This window comes from Aquarana catesbeiana, linkage group LG03, assembly GCF_042186555.1.
Source record: "Aquarana catesbeiana isolate 2022-GZ linkage group LG03, ASM4218655v1, whole genome shotgun sequence".
NCBI lineage: Eukaryota > Metazoa > Chordata > Amphibia > Anura > Ranidae > Aquarana > Aquarana catesbeiana.
Window position 1 is genome coordinate 711,515,403 of NC_133326.1, and position 7,207 is coordinate 711,522,609.

Consider the following 7,207-nt stretch of genomic DNA (forward strand, 5'->3'; position numbering starts at 1 on the left):
GTGTGGCTGTCTGTCTCTTATCACCCTAGATTATTATTTTTTGGATTAATTTTTGATAAATGGCTGCGTACATAGGTGATGGGTTGTGCCTCTTAGGCCTTCTCTGCTGCTTTATGTAAATAATTTTGGTAGTGGATTATGTATATATTGTATATATTCTGAACATGGATGTGTATTCCTTGGATTTCTGTTGAAGTTTTGTACTATGGTTTTGTTTTTTACTTTTGTATAAAATTGGTTGCTTGATTCTTTTTAATAAAAGATCAATAGTTCTCCATCATTGATCTCAGTGGGAAGAACTGTGCCCGATCATTGGTATCAGTGGGAGGAATTGTGCCCCATCATTGGTCTCAGTGGGAGGAATTGTTTCCCATCATTGGTCTCAGTGGGGGGAATTGTTTCCCATCATTGGTCTCAGTGGGGGGAATTGTTTCCCATCATTGGTATCAGTGGGAGGAACTGTGCCCCTTCATTGAGGTCATTGGCCCTCATTGCTGCTGTCATTGAGAGAAATTGTGCCCCGTTTTTGCTGTAATTTGAAAGATTTGTGCCCCATCATTAGTGTCAGTGGGGGGAATCATGCTCCATTGTTTGTATCAGTGGATGAAATAGTGCCCCAAGGGCTGGATAAAAGCAAGCAAAGGGCTGAAGTTTGGAGACCACTATAGGATTATAACAGACCTGGGACACCTTTGGGCACTCCAAAGAGAATAGGAATGCGGCACATATGAGCCCCCTCTCCCTCCTGTCAGGCCCTATCCCGAGCCACATTCTTGTCTGAATAATGTGTCCGGGTTTCAGGTGGACTAAAACCCTGACACATGGTTCCAAACCCGGACTGTCCGGGTGAATCCTGGACAGGTGGCAACCCTACCTGTATTGCATATCCACTGTGTCCATAGGCAGGGGCATAACTAGAGTCAGGCTCATCGGACACATGCCCCTCATTTAGTACTGGGTGCCTGTGCCTCACATCCCAGCACTGATCACCAACCATTTCTTCTATTCTGCCACCTGTCAGAGCTCAAACACACATGTACAGTATGTGTATATATATACATATATATATATATTATATATATATATACACTCACCCACACATGCACATTAAGAAATAAATGTAAACAAACATTTTAAAATGTATTAAAATATGTTTTAATTAACCATTTACCACCCAGGCCAATTCTGACATTTCTCTCCTACATGTAAAAAGCATCATTTTTTTTGCTAGAAAATTACATAGAACCCCCAAACATTATATATATATATATATATATATATATATATATATGTTGTTTTTTTTTTTTAGCAGAGACCCTGGAGAATACAATGGCGGTCATTGCAACTCTTTATCTCTCTCGGTATTTGCGCAGCAATTTTTTTAATGCGTTTTTTTTTGTGCTTTAAAAAAATACAAAAGAGTAAAGTTAGCCCAATTTTTTTGGCATAATTTGAAAGATACGCCAAGTAAATAGGTACCCAACATGTCACGCTTCAAAATTGCAAACGCTCATGGAATGGCGTCAAACTTCGGTACATAAAAATCCCCATAGGCGACACTTTAAAATTTTTTACTGGTTACATATTTTGAATTACAGAGGAGGTCCAGGGCTAGAATTATTGCTCTCGCTCTAACGTTCCCGGCGACACCTCACATGTGTGGTTTGAACACTGTTTTTATATGTGGGCGGGACTTACGTGTGCGTCCGCTTCTGTGTGCGAGCACACGGGGACAGCGGCGCTTTAAAAAAAAAAAATATTGTTAATTGTTAACTGTTAATTTTACTTTACATTTTTTAGTTTTGACACTTTCAAAAATAATTTGATCACTTTTATTCCTATTACAAGGAAAGTAAACATCCCTTGTAATAGGAATATGACATGACAGGTCCTCTTTACAGTGAGATATGAGGGTCAATAAGACCTCACATCTCACCTCTAGGCTGGGAATCCTGAAATAAAATAAAAAAATAAAACGATCTCAGCTTCCCAGCCGAGGCGGCGTCGTTTGTTTGAATGCAGAGGCCGGGCGTGACGTCATAACATCGCACCCATCTGGTCCGCCGAAAATGGTAAACATCCGGGGCCGGTGGATCCGTTCTCCGACTCACCGATCACAGCGGTAAATCGGTAGAAGCACCGGAGGGCGGAGGGGGGGGGGGAGTACCCTCTCGCCGCCCGTAAGAACGATCAGGCGGCGGAACAGCCGCTATGATGATTCTTATGGTGTAGGGAATCGCTGGCTGAGAAAGCCGACATCTGAATGATGCCTGTAGCTGCACCCATCATTCAGATATACCCCCCGCAAAGCCCAGGAACGTCATATGACGGCCAGCCATCGGCAAGTGGTTAAATAAGCACGTATCAATGTACAAAAAAAAAGAAACAATTTTTTAAAATTGATTGGCGCATTTAATTTTTGAGGTGCAGTAAAACCCTGCTGTTGAGCTGTGCTTTTACTGCCCCTTAACCACCATGTTTTAGATGTAGAGGCAGCAGCTGGGCATGTTCACCAATTATACCCCCCGTTGCTTTCAGCAGGTATAGCACCCACTGACTGTGACCCATTCAAGTGCAAGGCAGCACTCTGCAGGTGTAGCGTCACATATGGCGACCCGTCACATTTGGCTACCCGCTGGACTGCTTTAAAGTTGAGTTCCACCCACATTTACAACTCTTCAGCATCCCTCACTAAACTGTGCACTGTAAACGAATTGGATATTTTTTTTTTTTTTTTTCTCAGCACCTACTGTATATCTGCTGTATTCATTTTTCACTTCCTCCTCCCTGGCCGTGGCCCATCGCATCATTTCCTGTTTGCAATGCCTTCTGGGAAGGGACGGCAACTTCCTCTGACACTGCAGTTGCTATGGAAACCTGACCTGAAACCTATTAAACTGCTTGTGCTGCACTGAGCATGTGCGAGATCTGCGAGGATGAGATCCAGGAAGAAATACAGTCTGGCTTCAGATGCCCACACTTAAGATGGCCACGGCCTGCTGTAAGTTTATAAAATAACAAACTACTGCTATAAACTAACAAAACAGACCTTAGTTTACAGACTAACTTTACTAGAATACATTAAGCTTGTGTATTATAGGGGTATTTGTATTTAAAAAGTATAATTTTGGCCGGAACACCACTTTAAAGTGGTTGTAAACCCTTACAACACACTTTTTGCTACAGGTAAGCCTATAATAAGGCTCACCTGGAGCTACCCAGGTTATCTCCTAAAGCTACCCGGTTTAGGAGATATCCCTGTATTTGCATGTTCCGACGTCATCGGCACATGTGCACTGCAGGAAACTGAAGCAATGGCACGTACTATGCATACTAGCTCATTATGCCTTTGTCTTGCAGGTTGTTTTTTTTGTCCTAGGTTTTACAACCACTTTAATGTCCCTGTATGGAATGAGATGATGTCATGGCTTTGGGTGAAGAAAGACAGCTTGGAATCAGGCAAGTAAAAAAGAATATCCCCCCTCCCCCCACACTGCATGGACGGACTTTCACTTTTCTAAGGTTGGGCTGTATTACAAAATTCACATTCCTTGAGATTTATGCTAACATTTTTTGATAGGTTAGGAATTACTGGGACTTCTGAGGTGCTACTTATATATGTATTCCATATATATATATATATATATATATATATATATATATATATACAGTATCTCACAAAAGTGAGTACACCCCTCACATTTTTGTAAATATTTTCTTCTATCTTTTCATGTGACAACACTGAAGAAATGACACTTGTCTACAATGTAAAGTAGTGAGTGTACAGCTTGTATAACAGTGTAAATTTGCTGTCCCCTCAAAATAACTCAACACACAGCCATTAATGTCTAAACCGCTGGCAACAAAAGTGAGTACACCCCTAAGTAAAAAATTTCCAAATTGGGCCCAATTAGCCATTATCCCTCCCTGGTGTCATGTGACTCGTTAGTGTTACAAGGTCTCAGGTGTGAATGGGGAGCAGGTGTGTTAAATTTGGTGTTATCGCTCTCACTCTCTCATACTGGTCACTGGAAGTTCAACATGGCACCTCATGGCAAAGAACTCTCTGAGGATCTGAAAAAAATTTTTTTTGCTCTACATAAAGATGGCCTAGGCTATAAGAAACAAAAAAAAAAAAAAATTTCTACATAGGCTCTTTGTAAGTAACCTTTTATGGTTTTTAGCCATTATTGCTACTTTAAGATCATATTACAATTTTTTTTTTTGCCTGTCCTATGGTCAGCCCCTGAGAATCTTTTTTAAATCTATTTTTTGTAGACAGTTATATTGCATCTGCTCCTGAAGATTGGAAAGATCCATGAAACGCGTCGGGCTCATAGATGCTATTCACATTAACAACCTTTTCATACTTCTATCATATTATGCCATTTGGATTCCACCACCTGCCACTATATTACTGTGAAGACACACAACTTTAAAATTAAATTTGTTTTTATCTCACCATTGCGATCCACATCGTGCTGCTACGTTAAGGGGTCACTTTGTTATTATGGATCATTTTTATGGAACATATTTTCATATGCTATGTTCTTATTCTGTCTACATGCAAGCTATTTGGTCACAAATGTGGTCCAATCACCAGACATTACTAATATTATGATGCAGTTACATGCAATCAGTAGTCTGATGACTTGTTACTATGGTACCATGACGACTATAATAGGCTGCTATGATACCTGCTATGATTTTATGATGTTTCAACAATATTATCCTTCTATGAAATAAAGTTTCCTTGATTTATTACATTGTACATTGTACTGCTCATATATCCGTTACCATGCAATACGATGCGGTCGCATTTATGGTGTACTTAATAGATATTCATATTATTACTATGCTGTGTTATCTTCCCAGCTGCATGCCTCATTCAAAGTCCCAAAAAAAACCCCAATTTTTTTTTTGTTTTGTTTTTGGTATACATTTCGGGGATGGAGGCACATTTCTTTAAATGTCCTTATTCAAAGTCCCATTTAGTTAGTTAGTAATCTATTTTTTTCTAGGCTATAAGAAGATTGCCAAGACCCTGAAACTGAGCTGCAGTACAGTGGCCAAGACCATACAGCGGTTTAACAGGACAGGTTCCACTCAGAACAGGCCTCGCCATGGTCCACCAAAGAAGTTGCGTGCACGTGCTCAGTGTCATATCCAGAGGTTGTCTTTGGGAAATAGACATAGTTACATAGTTACATAGTAGGTGAGGTTGAAAAAAGACACAAGTCCAACCTATGTGTGATTATGTGTCAGTATTACATTACATATCTCTGTATATTGCGGTCATTCAGGTGATTATCTAATAGTTTCTTGAAGCTATCAATGCTCCCCGCTGAGACCACCACCTGTGGAAGGGAATTCCACATCCTTGCCGCTCTTACAGTAAAGAACCCTCTACGTAGTTTAAGGTTAAACCTCTTTTCTTCTAATTGTAATGAGTGGCCACGAGTCTTATTAAACTCTCTTCTGCGAAAAAGTTTTATCCCTATTGTGGGGTCACCAGTACAGTATTTGTAAATTGAAATCATATCCCCTCTCAAGCGTCTCTTCTCCAGAGAGAATAAGTTCAGTGCTCGCAACCTTTCCTCATAACTAATATTCTCCAGACCCTTTATTAGCTTTGTTGCCCTTCTTTGTACTCGCTCCATTTCCAGTACGTCCCTCCTGAGGACTGGTGCCCAGAACTGGACAGCATACTCCAGGTGCGGCCGGACCAGAGTCTTGTAGAGCGGGAGAATTATCGTTTTATCTCTGGAGTTGATCCCCCTTTTAATGCCAATATTCTGTTTGCTTTATTAGCAGCAGCTTGGCATTGCCTGCCATTGCTGAGCCTATCATCTACTAGGACCCCCAGGTCCTTTTCCATCCTAGATTCCCCCAGAGGTTCTCCCCCCAGTGTATAGATTGCATTCATATTTTTGCCACCCAAATGCATTATTTTACATTTTTCTACATTGAACCTCATTTGCCATGTAGTTGCCCACCCCATTAATTTGTTCAGGTCTTTTTGCAAGATTTCCACATCCTGCGGAGAAGTTATTGCCCTGCTTAGCTTAGTATCGTCTGCAAATACAGAGATTGAACTGTTTATCCCATCCTCCAGGTCGTTTATGAACAAATTAAATAGGATTGGTCCCAGCACAGAACCCTGGGAAACCCCACTACCCACCCATGACCATTCCGAGTACTCCCCATTTATCACCACCCTCGGAACACGCCCTTGTAGCCAGTTGTAGACGTAGACGTATGAGTGCTGCCAGCATTGCTGCAGAGGTTGAAGGGGTGGGGGGTCAGCCTGTCAGTGCTCAGACCATACGCCGCACACTGCATCAAACTGGTGTGCATGGCTGTCGTCCCAGAAGGAAGCCTCTTCTAAAGTTGATATACAGGAAAGCCCACAAACAGTTTGCTGAAGACAAGCAGACTAAGGACAAGGATTGATAATGGGCAATAAAGAACAAATTAAATAAACACGGCTCTCCAAGAAAGGTGTATTCACTCCTCCTCCCCCTGGGAGAGCTGTGTGTCTGCTGGAGGTTGCTAAAAAATTTAACAAGGACTGTTAAAACCTTGGGAGGGCGGAGCCAACCATCTCTCAAGTAGCTGTCCTGGAAGGTTCCTGGAAATACTGTTACCGTAAAGTATGTAGGATCTACATCAAGTGGTGGAGGAGAGGAGATTCCATTCTCTGAGGCACAACCTATCTACATATCTGCTGGACAGAAGACACCATCTTGATATACACAGGCGTATTTATCATCTTTATCTGCAATATCACACTATGTGGACATTCCATTTCACCCACATATCTTATTGGAGCTGCCAAGAGTAAGACTGACATCTGGTGGTCGTTTGGAAGGTGGTGCAGACCTACTATTATTATTACTAATACTCAAGGCTCATATTGGTTGGATTTCTGGTGAGTGCGATTTCATTGGGGTTTCCCGCACGTGGTGTATCACTTGGTGAAAGGATTAACTACCCTCACAGAATAAAACAATATCTAGCAGTAGGATTCTTACCACTGATTCCATTTGAACTCAAGGAATTTTCACTGTGAAGCGGACCCTATTGATTTGGGGGAGCACAAGCGCTGCTGCAATATTGAAACGACTTTATTTATTTAATTTGTTCTTTATTGCCCATTATCATTTTTTGACTGTTATTTAAGTAGCTGCTATTGATTTATTTATTG